A 24062-nucleotide genomic window follows, 5' to 3' on the forward strand; every position below is an offset into this window, starting at 1 on the left:
CGGCAACCATTTACACTGACTCCCGGTATGCATTTGGCATAGCTCATGATTACGGCCCAACATGGAAGGCCAGACAGTTTTTTTACCTCAGCAGGACAGCCAATTAAGAATGATGCAGCGGTGCAGAGCCTCACGGAGGCTCTACTTCTACCTGACAAAGTAGAGAGCTCACATCAATTCCTACACCGGAGAAGCAAGAGGCAACGCCATCACAGACCACACAGCAAAAGCAGTGGCCCTGAAGCCGCGGAAGAACAGAAGAAAAGAAGAATTTAACAATAACTTTGGACTTTTACTAACATCTTTGGACTTTGATAAAAACTTGGACTTTGATATACTAAGGACTTTACAGTTACAAGCCAGCAAGGAAGAAAAGGAAAAATGGACTAAATATGGGAACAGCAGAAATGGGACGGCGTATGGTGAACAGTCAACAGAACTTGCTTACCATAGTCCCTGTGCCCCATGATGGCCCAGCTGACGCACGGAAAGACGCGCCTCTCAAAGCAACAATGATGTCGACGCTTGAACAAGGACGGGTGGCTCCTGGGTTTTCTGTAGCTGCTTCATCATTTGTCCAATTTTGCATGATCTTTGCCGTAAGCAACAGGGCAGAAGTAAATTTGCCACATAACACTTGCCTAGACCACTCTACCCATTTCAGGGATTGCAAATTGGCTACATTCAGCTCCCACTTGTTGGGAAGCATGAATATGTGCTTGTTGTTGTTGATGTTTTTCAGGTTGAAGACCTACCCTGTTACCAAAGTAAATAAGCAGGTAACCGCACAGAAGCTCATGAATGAGGTAATCTGCAGATATGAGGCATCGGAAGTGATTGAGTCAAACAAAGGTACACACTTCACAAGTGAAATAATGCAACACATCATGTCTATTTGGGTATATTCCAGGCTTTTCACACACCCTACCGTCCGCGGAGTAGTGGGAAAGTAGATACAAAAGGCAATGAAGAAAATGGGCAAATCTTGAATTGAGTGTCTTCCATTAGTTTTTCTTTTTCTCCGGAGGATACATGTCTCAGTAGCTGAATTTGGGGAATGATTTTCTTGTTAATTTTGTCATAGGCCTCTCCAAGGAATTGTCAATAATGCATTCTGCAGTCTCTGCTTTTCTCCCAGGTCCTACAGATGAGTGTCACAATCTGAAACCAGGTGACAGGGTCTATGTGAAAAAGTTTGAGAGAGAGACCCGGTTTGAATGTCCCTACCAGATGTTGTTCACCACCCCAATTGCAGTCAAGCTCAAAGGAAAGCCCACTTGGATCCACACTTCGCACTGAAAGAACTCATGATCCTGCATATCCTTTACATGCTATAATGTGGTACAATTCCTCTAACACACACAAGTAGCCACACACACCTTTGACTACTGTACACTAGCCATCCACATGTATACATAGATGCAATAGGAGTGCCAAGGGGGGTGCAAGATGAATTTAATTCTAGAGATCAGGTTAAAGCAGGTTTTGAGTCCTTATTTGCTATTGTCACTGTTAATAATAATGTAGATTGGATGAATTATATCTCTTACAATCAGCAGAGGTTTGTAAGCTACACCAGGGATGCTTTGCAAGGGTTAGCTGACCAGTTAGGGCCCCCTGCATCCATGGCGTTCCAAAATAGAGTGGCCCTGGATATGATTTTAGCAGAAAGAGGTGGGGTATGTAATTTTCTGTATGTGTATTATCCCTTTGATCAAAAAGAGTATGAGTAAGGGACTGGATAATGTGACCAAAATTTCCCTTGTTTGAAAAAAAGATGAAGAGCCAGTTCCGATAATGCCAACCAGATACGTTACCAGAAGAATGGAGAAATGTACTAGTACTGCGCCGCCCCGATCTTCTAAGATGGACTGTCAGTGGACTTCCCATTTGCCTAGGGACAGTGCAGAAGACCTTAGGTTCCGGCGAGGGCACACCCTGTGGGGTGTTAACTTGTACAGATAGAGGGTATGGATGCCCGGAAATAAGCCCAGGGAAACCATGGCCTCCTTCTGAGGTGAGGTAGGGATTCCCCCCCTTTAGGAGTAGGGCCTTACGGGCAGTGGGGAAACCCTGACACAAGGGAGAGGCGGACGAGGGAGAGTGCGAGGCCTGGTGCTTGATCTCCGTATTAAGTTTTTAGGGGGGTTTGAGAAGGATATATATATATATATATATATATATATATATATATATATATCCTTGTAGGTAGAAAAGAAAACACTGGAATATATACATTTATATAGATATAGTTATGTGCCTTTCTTTTTATATGTATACTAACTTCATTCTCATATGTACTAACTCTATGAAAAAACTTAATACGTCGCCTTATATCAGATATGCCAAGATGCTTTGCAAGGCAAAACAGAGAAAGAATGTCCAAAGGAACCAGACGAAGGATGAAGGTTAAAGTGGAGGAGGAAAGAGATACGAAGAATGCATGCTTAAGCCGCTTTCTTAGAATTGAGTGGGTGATTCTTTGCACTGGAGTTAATTAAATACGTGATTTTCTGTACATAAGCCAGAGACCAAGTATGCCATATCAAGATGTTCAACTATGCATCTGAACTTTCACTGTCTCAGGCCGGAAATCCGGATTTCCCATATATGGTTATGCTGTGAATTTTAGCCAATGAGCCCATCACCCATTCCTGGTGATGGGACAAAAGGGTATAAGATCTCATGTAATCTGTAATAAAGGAGCGCAGCCATGTCCCCGTGTGAGAAACTATACCAGACCTCCGTGTGGTGTTTTCTTCTTTACCGCCGGCAACGGGGCAAGTGGGGTGGGCCTGATTGGTGCTGTACTTAGAATTACCCTGACAATAGGTTATATATCTTCACTACAATTCTTGACTTTTCTGACAAAATCGAAGAGCAGAGGAGCCATATGGTGAGCTGCAGCGTATGCTATATGTTTACAGAACTACCAGAGGAAAAGCCAAACTTCACCAGCCAGGAATGTGAGCTTTTGTTTCTACTGGAGGAAAAGGTGCAGAGTCTTCATTGTAACGTATTAAGGAAGGTGAGGATTTCCTTGACAGAGTGGAAGAAAGTCTTCAAAATGTTGAAGGGAAAGAAATGTCCAGTGTACCAACAGAAGCCAAGGAATGGAAGCATGTGACCCAAAGAAGCAGGAGTATCATGAGTCGGCCACACCCATACTTCTCGGGAACCGGTACCAGAAGGAGAAAGAAGTACCGCAAGAAATGACTCTACCGACAAAGAACAGTCTAGAAAACACCCAGAATCCTCTTGGATGAAGAAAAAGAAGTGTTGTGAAGAAAAAAAGTAGAGTGGTGGTTGTGGGGGATTGCCTACTGAGGGGAACAGAGGCCGCTGTCTGCAGACCTGACACCTCACGAGAGGGCTGCTGTCTTCCAGGTGCACAAATCACAGATGTGTCGGATAAGCTGTTAAGACTAGAGATGAGCGAGCATACTCATCCGAGCTTGATGCTCGTTCGAGTATTAGGGTGCTCGAGATGCTCGTTACTCGAGACGAGCACCACGCGGTACTCGTCTCGATTAAACGAGCACTGACCATTGAATTCAATGGAGCCGGCAATACAGCCAGCTCTATTGAAAGCAATGGGCTGCCGGCGTACGCGGGATGAATTGTCGGGAAGAGCTTAAATATATAAGCCCTTCCCTGCAATTCATCTAGAAATGTGTAAAAATAAAAAAAAAATATATATATACTCAACTGGTCCCGGCAGAACGATGTTAGCCAATTGAATTCAATGGAGCCGGCAATACAGCCGACTCCATTGAAAGCAATGGGCTTCCGGCGATCGCGGGATGAATTGTCGGGAAGGGGTTAAATATATAAGCCCTTCCCTGCAATTCATCCAGAAATGTGTAAAAATAAAAAATATATATATACTTACCTGGTCCCGGCAGACGGAGTTCAGCGCGGCAGGCTGCAGTTCTCCTGAACTTCTCTAAACAGCTGTGAGTAGTATTCAGCAGCTGGGGATTTAAAATCCCCGCCTGCTGAATGAGATGCCTCTGATTGGTCACAGCCTGACCAATCAGAGGCATCCCTCACTCACACCCATTCAATCCCCGGCTGCTGAATACTACTCACAGCTGTTTAGAGCAGTTCAGGAGAACTGCAGCCTGCCGCGCTGAACTCCGTCTGCCGGGACCAGGTAAGTATATATATATTTTTTATTTTTACACATTTCTGGATGAATTGCAGGGAAGGGCTTATATATTTAACCCCTTCCCGACAATTCATCCCGCGATCGCCGGCAGCCCATTGCTTTCAATGGAGTCGGCTGTATTGCTGGCTCCATTGAATTCCATGGGCTAACATCGTTCTTCTCTGCCACAGCTGTAACAGCTGTGGCAGAGGAGAACGATCTTTACGCTGACAGTGGGGGGGAGGGGGTCTCACTCTTGCCGCTATTGTGGCTTAATAGTGGGACCTGGGAACTTGAGATGCAGCCCAAAATGTAGCTCCTCGTCTGCCCTATTAGTTTCTGTGTCGTTTCCATCACTTTCTTGTGTTTTGCAGATTTTCACAAATGAAAACCTTAGCGAGCATCGGCGATATACAAAAATGCTCGAGTCACCCATTGACTTCAATGGGGTTCGTTACTCGAAACGAACTCTCGAGCATCACTGAAAGTTCGACTCGAGTAACGAGCACCCGAGCATTTTGGTGCTCGCTCTTCTCTAGTTAAGACTCTTCAGACTTACAGAACACCACCCATTCCTACTAATACATGTAGGACAAATGACACTGCAAAAAAGGACCTTGCAACTATCTGCAGAGATTTTGACAACCCCGGAAGGAAGGTGAAGAAACTAGAAGCACAAGTGGTCTTCTCATCCATCCTCCCAGTGGATGGCCATGGAATAAGAAGATGGAACAGGATTCTGGAGGTGAACAACTGAACATATCCCACATAATACCCCTGCTGCAAAGTTCTGATCTTGAAACTATAAATTGGGGAATGCTTTGCTGCTAAAGCAACAAATTCATGATGACACAAATCCCCGCACACTGCTAAGTACGGGGACTTACAGATTAAGTAGCGGTAGAAATCTTGAGGACTCCCCTGTAATATAAAATTGCTCTGGCTAGGTGACATCTCTACTTGTGAATATACTTCTCTATACTTCCAATACACCTTCCGCCTGTATGACCCTTACAAAACACACAAAGCTTACCAGTAGAGTACAGCAACTTGGGAAATCTGGCGCTATGGAACATACTCAACCCAATGCGTCCAGCTCACTTCAAATCTAGCTGTTGTGGATGTACTCAGGGCCATAACGGAGTGTCGATCTGCTCTTACTGGGAGGATTGATGACCTGCAAGCTGACTGACATGCTGTGAGCAAATGTCTACAACATGCAAGAGCAAACCACCAGAGATGTGAGATCTGGAGGACATAGTCGTACCACTTAGGATGCAAGAACAGGTGCTTGAATCTGCCTCCTCTGCTCGGCAGTTAAAGATCGACTTGGGAAACTGCTCTAAGAATTAATATTAGGATGGTCGGATTGGCAGAGGAATTGGAGGGGAGACAACCCTATGAATACCTCAAATCATTACTCAAGGAATTCTACGGCTCTGATTTCTTCTCAACCCTCTTTTGCGTGGAATGCGCACACTGTATCCACCGTATCCCATCTAGAGCCCAGCCTGCACGCACATTTATAGCCAAACTCCTAAATTATAGGGATAGAGATAAGGTGCTGGAACTGAACCAAAGGATGGACCCCATGAAGGTACAGAGACAGAACGTGAGAATCTTCCCTGTCTACTCCCTGGAAGAGCAGAAACATCACCAGAAGTTCATGGAGGCAATGCGTTTCCTATAGAGATGAGCGAGCACCAAAATGTTCGTATGCTCATTGCTCAAGTCGAGCTTTCCGCAATGCTTGAGAGCTCGTTTCGAGTAACGAACCCCATTGAAGTCAATGGGAGACTCGAGCATTTTGGTGTATAACTGATGCTCCGCATAGGTCTTCACTTGTGAAACTCTGGAAAACATCTGAAAGTCATGGAAACACTACAGAAATTGATAGGGAAGGGCAAGGGCAGCATGCATGGCTTCATCTGAGAATCGCAGGTCCCACTATTAAGCCACAATGGGGGCTAGAGTCTCCCCCCCTAACAATTTTTATTGCGGACAAACCCTCATTAGCAAGGCACACCTTAGCTAAGCACCACACTACCTGCAACCAAGCACAATCACTGCCTGCGGGTCACACCGCTGCCTCTCCGGGGTTACATGCTGCCCAACCCCCCGCACGACCCTGCGTCCACAGCGCACACAAAAGTTTCCCTGCGCAGCCTTCAGCTGGCCTCATGCCACACGCTCGCTTCATAGCTACACCACCCTCATGTCTATTTCTAAGTGCGCCTGCGATAAGGAGGAACCAGAGCACACACTGCAGAGGGTTGGCAGGGCCAGGCAGCCACCCTCTTTGAAAGATGGGGGGGGCGCGATAGCCCACAATGCTGTAGAGAATCGTTGATAAATTGACGTACGATCATCATTCCAATCCTGTGCCACCTCCGTCACAAAATTGTCAGGAGCCGCAAACGTGGGCATAAAGGCGACTCAGGTGCCAGCCCAGCACTTCTACACATCTCCACAATGCAACAATACTCGGTGTGGGAAGTATGTGAGCGGGCCCAGGGTCAGCCCAAGGTGCCGCGAGTGACATAGCAATGGGGAATCCATGTGTCCACACACTACTCATTGTGTTTGGGTGTTGGATACCTCATACACTACGCAAGGGGAAAGCCATCTGCACTCTGCACCCCACCCAAGTCAGTCAGTGACTTTGTGCCAGACAGGTAAAACACAGCGATGGGAAGTCTTTGTGCACCCACAGCATACGCGAGTCCAAGGAACCCAATGACACTATTAAATATGAAGAAATCAGAGTGCCCAAACATGGCAGACTTTCACTGCGCCGAGGACATGTGCGTCTGCACAAACCCTTAAAAAATCGCGGGCATAGAGTGGACTCCGATGCTAGTGCAGCTGTGAACGTCTCATTTCTGCAGTACGCTCCTCTTGTTTGGCCCAAACCAGTGCCCCAGATAACTGTGGTAACGCGAGAGAAAATACATATTGACCTCGGGCCACAATTCATGCCCTACTCAGTCAGTGTTTTTGGGCCAGATACGTAAAACACCATGATGGGAAGTCGGTGTGCACTCATAGTATAAACAGACCCCTGTAACATTCCAGTAGCAAAGGTATAAGCAGACCCCAGTAACATTTCTGTAGCAGCAGTATAGGCAGACCCGAGTAACATTCCAGAAGCAAAGGTATAAGCAGACCCCTGTAACATTTTTGTAGCAGAATTATAGGTGAACCCCTATAACATTTCTGTAGCAGCAGTATAGGCAAACCCCAGTAACATTTCTGTAGCAGCAGTATAGGCAGACCCCAGTACCATTTCTGTAGTAGAAGTATAGGCAGACCCCAGTAACATTTCTGTAGTAACAGTATAGGCAGACCCCAGTAACATTTCAATAGCAGAAGTATAAGCAGACCCCTGTAACGTTCCTGTAGCAGCAGTATAAGCAGACCTCTGTAACAATTCTGTAGCAGCACTATAAGCAGACCACAGTAGCATTTCTTTAGTAAAAGTACAGGCAGACCCCAGTAATATTTCTGTAGTAACAGTATAGGCAGACCCAGTAACATTTCTGTAGCATAAGTATAGGCAGACCCCAGTACCTTTTCTGTAGTAGAAGTATAGGCAGACCCCTGTAACATTTCTGTAGCAGCACTATAGGCAGACGCCAGTACCATTTCTGTAGTAGAAGTATAGGCAGACCCCAGTAACATTTCTGTAGTAACAGTATTGGCAGACCCCAGTAACATTTCTGTAGCAAAAGTATAGGCAGACCACAGTACCATTTTTATAGTAGAAGTACAGGCAGACTCCAGTAACATTTCTGTAGTAACAGTATAGGCAGACCCCTGTAACATTTCCGTAGCAGACGTATAAGCAGACCACTGTAACATTTCTGTAGCAGAAGTATAGGCAGACCCCAGTAACATTTCTGTACAGAAGTATAGGCAGACCCCTGTAACATTTCTGTAGCAGCAGTATAGGCAGACTCCAGTACCACTTCTATAGCAGCATTATAGGTAGACCCCAGTAACATTTATGTAGCAGCAGTATAGGCAGACCCCTGTAACATTTCTGTAGCAGCAGTATAGGCATACCCCAGTAATATTTCTGTAGTAACAGTATAGGCGGATCCCAGTAACATTTCTGCAGCAGAAATATAGGCAGACCCCTGTAACATTTCTGTAGAAGAAGTACAGGCAGACCCCTGTAACATTTCTGTAGCAGCAGTATAAGCAGACCCCTGTAACATTTCTGTAGCAGCAGTATAGGCAGACCCCAGTACCATTTCTGTAGCAGCATTATAGGTAGACCCCAGTAACATTTCTGGAGCAGAAATATTGGCAGACGCCTGTAACTTTTCTGTAGCGGCAGTATAGGCAAACCCCTGTACCATTTCTGTAGAAGAAGTACAGGCAGACCCAGTAACATTTCTGTAGCAGCAGTATAGGCAGACCCCAGTACCATTTCTGTAGTAGAAGTACAGGCAGATCCCAGTAACATTTCTGTAGTAACAGTATACGCAGACCCCTCTAACATTTCTGTAGAAGAAGTATAGGCAGACCCCAGTAACATTTATGTAGCAGAAGTATAGGCAGACCCCTGTAACATTTCTGTAGCAGCAGTATAAGCAGACCCCTGTAACATTTCTGTAGCAGCAGTATAGGCAGACCCCAGTACCATTTCTGTAGTAGAAGTACAGGCAGACCCCAGTAACATTTCTATAGTAGCAGTATTGGCAGACCCAGTAACATTTCTGTAGTAACAGTATAGGCAGACCACTGTAACATTTCTGTAGCAGAAGTATAGGCAGACCCCAGTAACATTTCTGTACAGAAGTATAGGCAGACCCCTGTAACATTTCTGTAGCAGCAGTATAGGCAGACTCTAGTACCACTTCTGTAGCAGCATTACAGGTAGACCCCAGTAACATTTATGTAGCAGCAGTAAAGTCAGATCCCTGTAACATTTCTGTAGCAGCAGTATAGGTAGACCCCAGTTACATTTCTGTAATAACAGTATAGGCGGATCCCAGTTACATTTCTGTAGCAGAAATATAGGCAGACCCCTGTAACATTTCTGTAGTAGCAGTATAGGCAGACCCCTGTAACATTTCTGTAGCAGCAGTATAGGCAGACCCCTGTACCATTTCTGTAGAAGAAGTGTAGGCAGACCCCTGTAACATTTCTGTAGCAGCAGTATAGGCAGACCCCAGTACCATTTCTGTAGTAGAAGTACAGGCAGACCCCAGTAACATTTCTATAGTAGCAGTATTGGCAGACCCAGTAACATTTCTGTAGTAACAGTATAGGCAGACCCCTGTAACATTTCTGTAGCAGAAGTATAAGCAGACCACTGTAACATTTCTGTAGCAGAAGTATAGGCAGACCCCAGTAACATTTCTGTACAGAAGTATAGGCAGACCCGTGTAACATTTCTGTAGCAGCAGTATAGGCAGACTCTAGTACCACTTCTGTAGCAGCATTATAGGTAGACCCCAGTAACATTTATGTAGCAGCAGTATAGGCAGACCCCTGTAACATTTCTGTAGCAGCAGTATAGGCAGACCCCAGTTACATTTCTGTAATAACAGTATAGGCGAATCCCAGTAACATTTCTGTAGCAGAAATATAGGCAGACCCCTGTAACATTTCTGTAGTAGCAGTATAGGCAGACCCCTGTAACATTTCTGTAGCAGCAGTATAGGCAGACCCCTGTACCATTTCTGTAGAAGAAGTATAGGCAGACCCCTGTAACATTTCTGTAGTAACAGTATAGGCAGACCCAGTAACATTTCTGTAGTAACAGTATAGGCAGACCCCTGTAGCATTTCTGTAGCAGAAGTATAGGCAGACCCCAGTTACATTTCTGTAGTAACAGTATAGGCGGACCCCAGTAACATTTCTGTAGCAGAAATATAGGCAGACGCCTGTAACTTTTCTGAAGCAGCAGTATAGGCAGACCCCTGTAACAATTCTGTAGCAGCATTATAGGTAGACCCCAGTAACATTTATGTAGCAGCAGTATAGGCAGACCCCGGTAACATTTCTGTAGCAGCAGTATAGGCAGACCCCAGTTACATTTCTGTAGTAACAGTATAGGCGGATCCCAGTAACATTTCTGTAGCAGAAATATAGGCAGACCCCTGTAACATTTCTGTAGTAGCAGTATAGGCAGACCCCTGTAACATTTCTGTAGCAGCAGTATAGGCAGACCCCTGTACCATTTCTGTAGAAGAAGTGTAGGCAGACCCCTGTAACATTTCTGTAGCAGCAGTATAGGCAGACCCCAGTACCATTTCTGTAGTAGAAGTACAGGCAGACCCCAGTAACATTTCTATAGTAGCAGTATTGGCAGACCCAGTAACATTTCTGTAGTAACAGTATAGGCAGACCCCTGTAACATTTCTGTAGCAGAAGTATAAGCAGACCACTGTAACATTTCTGTAGCAGAAGTATAGGCAGACCCCAGTAACATTTCTGTACAGAAGTATAGGCAGACCCGTGTAACATTTCTGTAGCAGCAGTATAGGCAGACTCTAGTACCACTTCTGTAGCAGCATTATAGGTAGACCCCAGTAACATTTATGTAGCAGCAGTATAGGCAGACCCCTGTAACATTTCTGTAGCAGCAGTATAGGCAGACCCCAGTTACATTTCTGTAATAACAGTATAGGCGAATCCCAGTAACATTTCTGTAGCAGAAATATAGGCAGACCCCTGTAACATTTCTGTAGTAGCAGTATAGGCAGACCCCTGTAACATTTCTGTAGCAGCAGTATAGGCAGACCCCTGTACCATTTCTGTAGAAGAAGTATAGGCAGACCCCTGTAACATTTCTGTAGTAACAGTATAGGCAGACCCAGTAACATTTCTGTAGTAACAGTATAGGCAGACCCCTGTAGCATTTCTGTAGCAGAAGTATAGGCAGACCCCAGTTACATTTCTGTAGTAACAGTATAGGCGGACCCCAGTAACATTTCTGTAGCAGAAATTTAGGCAGACGCCTGTAACTTTTCTGAAGCAGCAGTATAGGCAGACCCCTGTAACAATTCTGTAGCAGCATTATAGGTAGACCCCAGTAACATTTATGTAGCAGCAGTATAGGCAGACCCCGGTAACATTTCTGTAGCAGCAGTATAGGCAGACCCCAGTTACATTTCTGTAGTAACAGTATAGGCGGATCCCAGTAACATTTCTGTAGCAGAAATATAGGCAGACCCCTGTATCTTTTCTGTAGCAGCAGTATAGGCAGACCCCAGTACCATTTCTGTAGTAGAAGTACAGGCAGATCCCAGTAACATTTCTGTAGTAACAGTATAGGCAGACCAAGTAACATTTCTGTAGTAACAGTATACGCAGACCCCTCTAACATTTCTGTAGCAGAAGTATAGGCAGACCCCAGTAACATTTCTGTAGCAGAAGTATAGGCAGACCCTTGTAACATTTCTGTAGCAGCAGTATAAGCAGACCCCTGTAACATTTCTGTAGCAGCAGTATAGGCAGACCCCAGTACCATTTCTGTAGCAGAAGTATAGGCAGAACCCTGTAACATTTTTGTAGCAGAAGTATAGGCAGACCCCTATAACATTTCTGTAGCAGCAGTATAGGAATACTCCTGTACCATTTCTGTAGTAGAACTGTAGGCAGACCCCTGTAACACTTCTGTAGTAACAGTATAGGCAAACCCCAGTAACATTTCTGCAGCAGAAGTATAGGCAGACCCCTGAAACACTTCTGTAGTAACAGTATAGGCAGACCCCAGTACCATTTCTGTAGTAATAGTATAGGCAGACCCCAGTAACATTTCTGTAGTAAAAGTATAGGCAGACCCCAGTAACATTTCTGTAATAAAAGTATAGGCGGACCCTAGTAACAATTCTGTAGCAGAAGACTTGAAATGGAGACTGGGGTGAGGCTATACTCATAATGGAGACTGGGGTGAGGTTTTTCCCTGGTTTTCCAGCATAACAGGGGCTCATAACACTCACTGTTTTTGTAGCAGGATCCTAACCTATTCTCCTCCACACTGCACTGGTATCAGGACATTCAGTGAGCGTTCTTACTTTTGACTACGACTCTCCTTTCCTCAGACGGCAGCTGTACTTCTCCTCAGGCTGCAGCCGTACTTCTCCTCAGACAGTGGACGTCCTTTTCCTCAGACCGCGGACATCCTTCTCCTCAGACCGTGGACGTTCTTCTCCTCAGACTGCGGACGTCATTGTCCCCAGACTGCGGACGTTCTTCTCCTCAGACTGTGGCTGTACTTCTCCTCAGACTGCAGATGTCCTTCTCCTCAGACTGCGGCCGTCCTTCTCCTCAGACTGCGGACGTCCTTCTCCTCAGACTTCGGCTGTCCTTCTCAGACTGCGGCCGTCCTTCTCCTCAGACTACTCTCTGACTTCTTCACTCCCTGAATCACTCACTGACTGTCTTCACACTCCAGGTTTGACTGTGACTGGCTGAACGACTCCTTCTCTCAATGACTCTCTGACTGGAACCAACTTCCCGCTCAAAATGACAGAAAACTGTGTAACTCCCCTTATCCCAAATTGCACTGCTCTGTTTTCCCGGGCTTGGATCCCCTCTACCAATCAGCAATCAGTATGACAGTAACCAATCAGGAAACAGACATTGCCGGGCAGATTAGTAAGTCGTATGTGAGGAAAGGGGAGAAACAGGGTTTGTCTGAGAGACAAGCCCAGAAATGTCTCCTAAGCAGTATATAAACGGGAGTTTTAAAGATTTGTGACTGTGTGACATCTTGTAGGACCTTCTGGGCCACTACACAGGCGTTTCTTGGGTCGGTTTACCATGTCACGTATTCAAGTTATGTTAGGGGTGTGACCATCTTAGTGGCCAAATCCATCCCTAAGCAATTGCACATTGATCCTAGCGGTCAATTTCTTATACTACAAGGTCTTTTTAATGGGCAACCTTTAACTATAGTTAACCTATTTACACCCGCAGCTAATATCCAAGTACTACATGATATTATGGCCAAAGTGATGCTTCTAGATGCAGACCCATTGATATTAATGGGAGACTTTAACCATCTTCTGGACCCAGTACAAAACAGTCTTCACCAGACAAATACGATGAGCTCCCGGTTCCCTACAGGGGCCTCCTTCTATTTGCTAGAAGAGATCTGGTGTTTACAACATCCACATGACACAGCATACTCTTGCCAGTCAGTGTTGCATGGCTCCTTCTCTAGAATAGATTTATGTTTTGGGTCCTTAGAGTGTTTTCCCTTGGTTTGTGACATCTCGTATTTACCTCGGGTGTCTCTGATCACTCATCACTCCAGCTAACTCTCAATTTGAGAAGAGGTGGTACACAATCCCTGTGGTAGCTTAATCTCTTATGGTTTGACCAACAGGAGGTCTGCACTTACACTGTTCAGGAGGCAGAGATTTACTGGTGGGGTCATTGCTTCTTCGGCATCCAAGTCGGTGGTCTAAGAGGCTTTCAAAGCCTTCACTAGAGGCTCTTTTACTGCAGCCATTTCTACCTATGGAAAGTCCCTACAACAGGATAGACTTGAATGCCGCCTCTCTGAAGCCGAAGTCTGCTATGACACAAATCTCACTGAAGATAAACACTCTGCTCTTAACGGCTTACGAAGGGAGTATAAACTATTACTACTCGATTATACTAGGAAAAGCTCCTGCACTCCCAGCTTCAGGTTTTCAACCAATGAGATAAAAACAGCTGATTAATGGCTTACCTTGCTAGCGAAGACAGTGTTATACTCCCAATTGTGTCAGTTCGAGATGTATCTGTACCTAAGGTTACTGACCACATTAATAATGTATTCACAATATTTTACACAAACCTATATACTTTTAAACTCAACTGTCCTGAGGAAGACCTAACTGCCTATCTGGGCAATATTACTTTCCTGAAATTGCCCCAGAGTAGTGCAAATATGCTAGATGGAGATTTGAAGCAGGAGATAGAGGAAGCTATTTAGTCCTTCCAGAGTAGAAAATCCCCGGGACATGATGGGTTTCCAATGGAGTGGTATAAGAAAAATGTGGAATTTATAGCCCTGAAAATTCTTGTTCCATACAATAGTATCCGTCAGGAGGGGATCCTGACAGGGACTATGTGAGAGGTCCTGACAGTCTTAATTCCCAAGCCCGAGAAGGACACACAGGACTGTGGCTCATACCGCCCTATCTCTCTCCTCAACAACAATATTAAAAGCCTAGCCAAAGCATTGGCAATATGTGTTAATAAGGCCCTTAGTCGCATCAAACACACCGACCAGTTGAGATTTATACCGTGTAAAAATGCAGCCATGACAATCAGGTGAGTTTTTATTGATCTAGCATTGTCGCCAACCGGAGAGAACGTACTCTGGTCTTTATTGATCAAGTTAAGGCCTTTGACTCGCTGGAGTGGAAGTATCTATGGGAAGTAATGTCTCGCTTTGGGTTTGGGACAATTTTTATTAAATGGGTACAAGCACTCTATTATTCCCCTGTAGCCCGAATACGGACGAACACAGCTATATCTCAGCAATTTTTTCTTGTTAGGGGAACGCGCCAAGGCTGCCCTCTGTCCCCAGCACTTTTTTCTACCACAATTGAGCCACTTGCAATCCAAATTCAGTCACCTATGGAGATTATAGGGTTCCAACTGAAAACCAGTGAAGAACGTGTGGCGTTATATGTGGACGACACTCTACTATTCCTACAGGATCCGGAATCATCCTTGACTATTTTTGACACCTTTAGAGAATACTCTGAGTGAAGGGCAATTGGGGCAACACTGGACCAACGGAGAGGGAATGGTTGAAGGAGTAAGGGTGGCTGGGACCTTAGGAGGCAGTGATCATGATATCAGCTGAGGTCAAGAAATACCTCCCAAAAAAAGCATGGGTGGAGGAGGGATACCTGATTTTATTGCCCTATGTGCCCATCCCAACCAGCCTCCGTAATTACCCCTGTCTTGGGACATAACACACAGTTTACATTATCACTTTTATCTTAGATTTAGGGAATGGTCAAAAATGGTGATGGGGGAGATTATTTTTAGGGAGTCAATTTTTTTTCTGCACAAGTGGACAATGGAGCCTGGAATTTATTCAGGTGTGCCCTGAAATCCAACGGGTGTTCCCTCCATTATAGGTCTTGCCATGTGTACTGTAAGTAGATTGGGGCTACAGTGGGTATGTTTCTGAATGTGGGACAAACAGGGGGATCCATTTTGGGGTAAAAGTCTTCATTCACATGTGTGCAGTACAATAAAAACAGTTTTTTTAAATGACACAATTGTCAAAAAATTTAAATCATAATTTTTCCCGTCGTCTCCACAACAGCACCCAGCTGAGATTTTCTTTCCCTGATAGGACAAGAAGCATACTGAGAAGTTTAAAGGCCCCCTTCCTACCTTCCTCAGTATTCTTCCTGTCCTGTCAGTGGAAGGACTGATGAGGAGAAGAGAGAGAGGAGGTTTCGAGCTGTGCATGGAGGGATCAGAAGGGCTGGTATAAAGGACCCCACCCCTCCCTAGGCGCGTTGCCTTCGGTCGACTGTGTTGAAGGGCAGCCCTCCCAGCCCAGTTACCTTCTCATCGCGGCCCCCTCCCCCCCGCGTGGGGCTAATTGTGGGGCCGTTCTCATGGTCTCCGGCCTGTCCTCCAGGTCTGCGCTCCCCGCCGCATGTATGGCCGGCTCAGCGTCAGATTGTGCGCGGGGGGCAGAACTTTCCGGTCCCGTGGGTCTCGGGGTGGAGCCTGGAGGTCTATGGGCAGCAAATTCAAATAAGGAGCCGCTAAAACGCCAGGAAATGGTGTCAGACTCAGGCAGTTTGTGTTTGCTGCACTGAGAAAACCTTCAGTGCTCCGTTGCTAATATGAGGTTCCAGGACCTGAGAACCCTGTACAGGCCGCTACCTCTGGTGTTGTAAGTTGCCAGTGCGGCAGCTCAGATCTAAGTGTTTTTTGTTTTTTCAGCACAGAGATTTACTGCCTTATTATGTTTATTTTGGCAGGCGGATAAATCTGCAGCAGTGCCTGTTAAGGGAAATCTAAATTCCTCTTCGGTCCTGGCCTGGAGAGAGTTCTGGAAAAGGCCTCTGATAAAATGGGGGCTTTTCCAGAGGAGAAATTAAAGAAATTCAGAACCTTTTTTCAAGGCCCCAGACAGCAGGACAGTTATTGGGTCAAGGGGAAGTCTGGTCGTTGGAGCTATTCGAAAGGAGGGAAAGGGAGGAATGTTCTTTGCACTCACTCTCAGCCAGATTTCCAAGGGTGTAACAATGGCGCCATCTTGGTGGGAGCAAGGTTTCAAGCATTTGCGGAAATATGGAACAGGATAAGCAGGAATACCTGGATTTCAGAGATTTTAAGAGTAGACTACCACCTAGAATGGACCTCTTAGCCCCCGCAGGTCATTGGAGCTAGTAGAGGCCCAGCTGCCAAGATGATCCCCTTACTTCAAGAGGTAAAAAATTTACTAAGACTCGAGGCCATAGTACCTGTACCCCCAAATTAACAGGGAAGGGGACATTGTTCCCGCTTTTTTTGGTAAAAAAACTGAATAGGGATTCCAGACTTATAGTGAACCTAAAACCTCTGAACAAATTCGTAAGGTACAGAAGGTTCAGGATGGAAACAGTAGGGTCTGCGATAAAATTGACCAGTAAAGGTGCTTTTTTTTAGCAACCATAGATCTAAAAGATGCTTATTTCTATGTACTTATCCATCCACAGGCCCAGAAGTATCTGAGGTTCGTAGTATGTATAGAGGGCAAGGACAGACATTTTCAGTACTGATGCCTCCCCTTTGGAATCTTAGCGGCACTTTACAAAAATTATGGCAGAGGTCATGTCCATACTAAGGGAAAGATTGATCATGATCATACCCTATTTGAACGACATTCTTACAGTTGAAAACAACAAAGAGCTTCTATTATCCGACTTCACGGCCACCACGCAGCTAATGCAACATTTGGGGTGGCTAATAAATTGGGAAAAATCTGATGTGGAACCAGGCCACCAGTAGAGGTTTCTCGGGATCATGTTAGATTCAGTACTTCAAAACTCCTTTCTCCCCACTTCTCAGAGACAGGATCTTTGCGTTTGGATCTCTCATTTCCCATCAAAGAGGGCAGCAATATCTTTTTTGGGCAGACTGACTGCCTGCATCCCAGCGGTAGCATGGGCTCAACATCACTCCAGGGAACTCCAAAAATTTATACTAACAGTTTGGGACAGAAAACAGCTCTCCTTACACAAAAAGGTCATATTGACAAACACCATAAGAAGCTCCCTTCTTTGGTGGTTATCAGAAACCAATTTATCAAGAGGAATAGAGAGAGTCAGCGCTGTCAGTGAGTTTGTGTACCTCGGCAGCATTCAGTACAGAGATGGGAGGGCACTTCCAGACATCCTGCGGAGAATACATACGGCATCGAAGAGGAACCGATAAGACGCTATTATAGAGTATAGCACAGAAAAGTTTCCATTGGGCAGAAAAACATGTGCAGTCAATTTCAGTGACACACCTGAGAGGAGTCCAAAATATGACAGATTTCCTAAGTCGCCAGAGGTGGGACCCCGGGGAGTGGGTCCTGTCTCAGGAAGTGTTTCAGGGGTTAACTCTCAGATGGGGAATCCCCAGGATAGATTTATTTGCGACAAGAAAAAAATCAGAAGGTAGAGGAATTTTTTTCCCTCACCCCACAGGACCAGCCATCTGGCCTGGATGCTTTAGTAGCAGATTGGTGGCAAGGTCTAACTTACGCCTTCCCACCATTTTTTCTAATTTCCAGGGTGCTAAAGAAGTTCTGGCATGAGAAATGTATATTAATCCTGGTAGCGCCCCTGTGGTCCAGGAGAAGCTGGTTCTCTCTAAGAAGTTTGAGTGTCAGCGAGACGATATTCCTTCCACCCCACAGGGACCTGCTGAGCTAGGGGCCCCTATCTAACCAGAAAGTGGAAATTTTGCATCTAGTAGCCTGGTTATTGAACCCCCCCCCCCCCCCTAAACAAGGTAGTTAGACACTCTATTAGCCAGCAGAAAGCAGACCTCTAATAGGATTTATTCCAAGGTATGGCAAATATTTTTTTCCTGGTGCGAAGCTAGACATTTTATAGCCTTATCACCAGATACTGGTATGATTTGGGATTTTTTTGCAGGACAGGTTAGACTTGAGGCTTTCACCCAATACCCTTAGAGTGCAAGTCGCAGCACTTAGCATGTTTTTAGACCCTAGACTATCAGAAGTCAGCTGGATTGCAAGGTTTCTGAGAGCGGCCGACCATTTAAGGCCTAAAATCTCCACTTCAGTTTCTCCCTGGGATCTGAACCTGGTCCTGTTGGTGATGTCAGGCCATGCATTTGAACTGATAGATGACATCCCTATTAAATATTTACTTGGAAGACTGTGTTTTTGGTAGCCGTCAAAACAGCTCAGAGGGTTAGCGAGTTGCAGGCTTTATCGGTCCGGTCATCTTTTTTTCAGGGACACGGGCGTAGTTTCTTTTTCCACAGATCGCAGGAAATAATTATTCCGTCATTCTGTAATAACCCCCCAAAATAGTAAAGAACGGGCATATAATTGCCTGTATGTCAGAAGGGCGGTATTAGAGTATATTTCCCCCACGAATCAGTGGAGAAAGGACACAAATTTGTTTTTGCAGTTTCAGGAAACTAATAGGGGCCATAAAGCAGCAAAGAGCTCGATAGGCAGGTGGATACGGTCAGCCATCTGTGAGACTCATAAAGTATCAAATAAACCAGTTCCAACGAATCTTAAGGCTCATTCCACAAGAGTAATGGCGTCGTCTTGGGCAGAGCATGCTTCCACTTCCCTGGACCAAATATGCCGGGCCGTGGTGTGGAAAGATCCACATGTTTATTAAACATTACATCTTTGGATGTGGTGCAGAGGTCCCGCCCTAAAATATTGTGTTTCTCTGGTATTTCTCAGCTGGTGCTGTCATGGAGACGGCGGGGAAAGGTAGATTAGCCTTACCGGTAATCCTGTTCTCAGGAAGTATCCCCGACGGCACCCGTATAGTTTCCCCGGTTCAAAGAATTTGCGTTCATTTTCCTTCTCTATAGGTTATTTAAAGTCTCCTGGATAGGGGGGAATAGGTTTAATTTAGGTATACAGTAGAGATGAGCGAACACCAAAATGTTCGGGTGTTCGTTATTCGTAACGAACTTCCCGTGATGCTCGAGGGTTCGTTTCGAACAACGAACCCCATTGAAGTCAATGGGCGACCGGAACATTTTTGTATATCGCCGATGCTCGCTAAGGTTTTCATGTGTGAAAATCTGGGCAATTCAGGAAAGTGATGGGAATGACACAGTGACGGATAGGGCAGGTGAGGGGCTACATGGTGGGCTGCATCTCAAGTTCACAGGTCCCACTATTAAGCCACAATAGCGGCAAGAGTGCCCCCCCCCCCCCCCCCACTGTCAGCATAAAGATCGTCCTCCTCTGGCACAGCTGTAACAGCTGTAGCAGAGAAGAACGATGTTTGCCCATTGAATTCAATGGAACCGGCAATACAGCCGACTCCACTGAATGCAATGGGCTGCCGGCGATCGCAGGATGAATGGTCGGGAGGGGGTTAAATATATAACCCCTTTCCTGCAATTCATCCAGAAATGTGTTACACTAAAAATATATACCGGCGTATAAGGCGACGGGGCGTATAAGACGACCCCCCAACTGTCACCTTATACGCCGGTAATACAGTGGAGCAAAGAATAAAAAGCATTACTTACGTTTTTAGATGATCTGCGGCGCTCCTGCAGGCTGTCACTCCCTCCTGGTCCACGGCAGACAAGCTTTCTCCACGAAAGACTTTAAATCCCTGCCTCCAGAAGCACATGTGCCTTCAGCCAATCACAGCCAATGACAATGATGTCATTGAATGGCTGTGATTGGCTGTGTTTCTGGAGGCAGGGATTTCAAGCCAATCACAGCCATTCAATGACATCATTGTCATTGGCTGTGATTGGCTGAAGGCACATGTGCTTCTGGAGGCAGGGATTTAAAGTCTTTCGTGGAGAAAGCTTGTCTGCCGTGGACCAGGAGGGAGTGACAGCCTGCAGGAGCGCCGCAGATCATCTAAAAACGTAAGTAATGCTTTTTATTCTTTGCTCCACTGTATTACCGGCGTATAAGGTGACAGTTGGGGGGTCGTCTTATACGCCCGGTCGCCTTATACGCCGGTATATATTTTTAGTGTAACACATTTCTGGATGAATTGCAGGAAAGGGGTTATATATTTAACCCCTTTCCGACCATTCATCCTGCGATCGCCGGCAGCCCATTGCATTCAGTGGAACATGCTGTATTGCCGGTTCCATTGAATTCAATGGGCAAACATCGTTCTTCTCTGCTACAGCTGTTACAGCTGTGCCAGAGAAGAAGGATTTGTCTTCTATATGTTCTCAATGGGGTCAGCGCTGCTGCCGCTGGCCCCATTGAGCGCATATAGAATGCATCCATAGCGAGCAGCGGGAGGGGCAGATTTCAATACTCGGGTGACACCTTATCTCCCCAGCCACTCACAGCAGGGGGGTGGTATAGGGCTTAAACGTTGCAGGGGGAAGTTGTAATGCCTTCCCTGTCTTTATATTGGCCAAAAAAAAGCGCTAACGTCTCAGGGAAGAAAGTTTAATTTACCAGAACACCGCATGGTGTTCGTTACGAATAACGAACATCCCGAACACCCTAATATTCGCACGAATAGCAAGCTCGGACGAACGCGTTCGCTCATCTCTAGTATACAGTCCTACCCCTGACAGGTTTTGTTATAGTAACTGAGGAGAGTAGGATGGGGGGGGGGGGTTTAAACTTCTCGGTATGCTTCCTGTCCTATCAGGGGAAGATAATCTCACCTGGTGCTGTCCTGGAGACTTCCTGAAGACAGGATTACCGCCAAGCCTAATCTGCCTTTTTCCTTCTACTTTGCTTAAATTAATTCAAAAACTGTGGGGTCAAAATACTCAGTACACTCCTAGATGAATTCATTAAGGGGTCTAGTTTTCAAAATGGGGTCTCTATCATTTTGGCCCCTCAAAGGCTCTACAAGTGAGCAATGGGGCCTAAATAACCTTCAAGCCAAATGTCTGTTCTGAAAGCCACCGGCTGCTCCTTTCGGTTTGGGCCCCCTTGTGCATCCAGACATAATATTAGGGCCATAATGGGTATGTCTCTGAATACAGGAGAAACAGGTGGATCCATTTTGGGCTGTATTCTCCTTTTCATGTGCACTATAGAAAAAAAACTGCATATTTGCAAAAATATTAAATTTTATTTTTACTCCTCTAAATTGCATTAGCTCCTGAAAAATCTGTGGGGTCAAAATACTCCTGACCCCCTCAGTGAGTACATTATAATGTGTATTTTTTTTATAATTGGGTCATTGGTGGGGATATATATCATTCTGACACCTATGAGCCTCTGCAGTCTTGGCTTAATGCAGGAAAACAAAATGTTCCTCAAAATGTTAATAATCAATGTTAAATTTGCACGTCTCCTAAATGGTTAAAAAAAACTGAAAGCTTTTCAAATGTGAGTTCAAAATAACAGATGGAAACATATATCTGATCAAAAATTTTTACAGTATGTTTGCACATATTTGATATATTACAATTGAAAATGTGAAAAAAATGACAATTTTTAATCCCCCCCCCCCCCCCCAATTTTGGCACTTTTAATAAATAAACACAAATTATACACTATTTTACCACCTAAATGAAGTTCAACATGTGGCAAAAAAACAATATCAGAATCACTTGGACATGCAAAACCATAACAGAGTTATTCTATGTTATAGTGACACATGTCAGATTTTGAAAAATGGTCTTGGTCATTAAGGCGCAAACAGGCTTAGTCACTAGGGGGTTAAATAGCATGTATGCAAGTACTTGGATGAGAATGGAGTAATTAAAGGCGTTGACCCGCGCCGAAACGGGTTTTTTTTTTTTTCAACCCCCCCCCCCCCCCCCCGTTCGGCGCGAGACAACCCCGATGCAGGGACGTAAAAAAAAAAACCGCTCAGCGCTTACCTTAATCCCCGCGCACTGGTGACTTCTATACTTACCGGTGAAGATGGCCGCCGGGATCCTCTTCCTCTGTGGACCGCAGCTCTTCTGTGCGGTCCATTGCCGATTCCAGCCTCCTGATTGGCTGGAATCGGCACGTGACGGGGCGGAGCTACACGGAGCTACACGGAGCCCCATTGAAGAAAGCAGAAGACCCGGACTGCGCAAGCGCGGCTAATTTGGCCATCGGAGGCCAAAAATTAGTCGGCACCATGGAGACGAGGACGCCAGCAACGGAGCAGGTAAGTATAAAACTTTTGATAACTTCTGTATGGCTCATAATTAATGCACAATGTACATTACAAAGTGCATTATTATGGCCATACAGAAGTGTATAGACCCACTTGCTGCCGCGGGACAACCCCTTTAACCAGAGCCAGCATGGGGTGTAACAAACAAGTCATGCCAGATGAATCTAATCTCCTTCTATGACAGAATCACTGACTGGGTTGATCAGGGAAATGCGGTGGATATAGTATATCTTGACTTTAGTAAAGCATTTGACAAAGTATCTCATACCATACTTATTGGAAAAATGACCAAATCTGGGATTGACAAGGCAACTGTTAGGTGGATTCACAACTGGCTGAGTGATCGTACTCAAAGAGTGGTCATAAATGGCTGCACATCCAAGTGGAAGACTGTATCAAGTGGGGACCACAAGGCTCTGTCCTAGGCCCAGTGTTGGTCAACATTTTATAAATGATCTGGAGGAGGGAATTGATGGGGAAATGATCAAATATTCAGACAACACAAAGCTAGGAGGATTAGCTAACACTAGGGAAGAGAGAGAGTATTCAAAAAGATCTAGAAAAGCTTGCACAGTGGGCGGCGACTAACAGAATGGTATTTAACAAGGAGAAATGTAAAGTCCTACATCTGGGCAAGAGAAAAAGCATATACAAAATGGGAGGAATTGGGCTAAGCTGCAGCACGTGAAAAAGACTTGGGTATACTAATAGATCATAGACTGAACATGAGTCAACAGTGTGATGCAGCAGCCAAAAAGGGAAACACAATCCTGGGATGTATTAAGAGGAGCATAGAGTCTACATCACGTGAGGTCATTATCCCCCTCTACTCTTAGTCAAACCTCATCTGGAATACAGGGTCCAGTTCTGGGCACCCCACTTTAAAAGACATTGATAAACTAGAGCAAGTTCAGAGAAGAGTTACCAAGATGGTGAGCGGACTGCAAATCATGTCCTATGAGGAACGGTTAAAGGATCTGGGAATGTTGAGCTTGCCAAAAGAAGGCTGAGAGGAGACTTAGTAGCTGACTACAAATGTCTGTAGGGCCGTCACAGTGCAGAGGGATCAGCCCTATTCTCACTTGCACAAGGGAAGACTAGAATCAATGGGATGAGATTGAAAGGGAGGAGACACAGATTAGATATTAGACAGTGAGGGGGATCAATGAGTGGAACAGGTTGCCACGGGAGGGGGTGAGTTCTCTTTCAATGGAAGTGTTCAAACAAAGGCTGAACAAATATCTGGGAGGATTCAGTAAATCCTGCACTGAGCAGGTGGTTGGACCCGATGACCCTGGAGGTTCCGACGAACTTTATCATTCTATGATTCTATGATCTATAGAACCTGGCTTACAAGATGTGGCTAACAGACCAATTGAGGCTGTGATCTATAGAATGTGATCTATAGCACCTGGCCAGCAACAGTGGTATAAAGAACATCATCTACAACTCCTCCCTGCATCACCGCTGTAAGAATTGTTGGACTGTTACCATTTATACATGTTTGAGTAAAGGAGAAGAATCAAATGTTCCTGTTTCCTGTTCAGAAAACTGTACTTTGTGCGTGGACTACCTTATTTCCCGGAATTGATATCGAGGGATCAACTGCAGAG

At 45.3% G+C, this 24062-nt stretch overlaps 1 protein-coding gene across 1 annotated transcript in view; it reads right to left on the reverse strand.

Annotated features, from left to right (window-relative positions):
• LOC136607539 (polyunsaturated fatty acid lipoxygenase ALOX15B-like) overlaps positions 1-24062 on the reverse strand; it is a 123871-nt gene that overhangs the window by 4839 nt on the left and 94970 nt on the right. The gene's annotated exons all lie outside the window — the stretch shown is intronic.

The sequence above is a fragment of the Eleutherodactylus coqui genome, chromosome 1, assembly GCF_035609145.1.
Source record: "Eleutherodactylus coqui strain aEleCoq1 chromosome 1, aEleCoq1.hap1, whole genome shotgun sequence".
Lineage (NCBI taxonomy): Eukaryota > Metazoa > Chordata > Amphibia > Anura > Eleutherodactylidae > Eleutherodactylus > Eleutherodactylus coqui.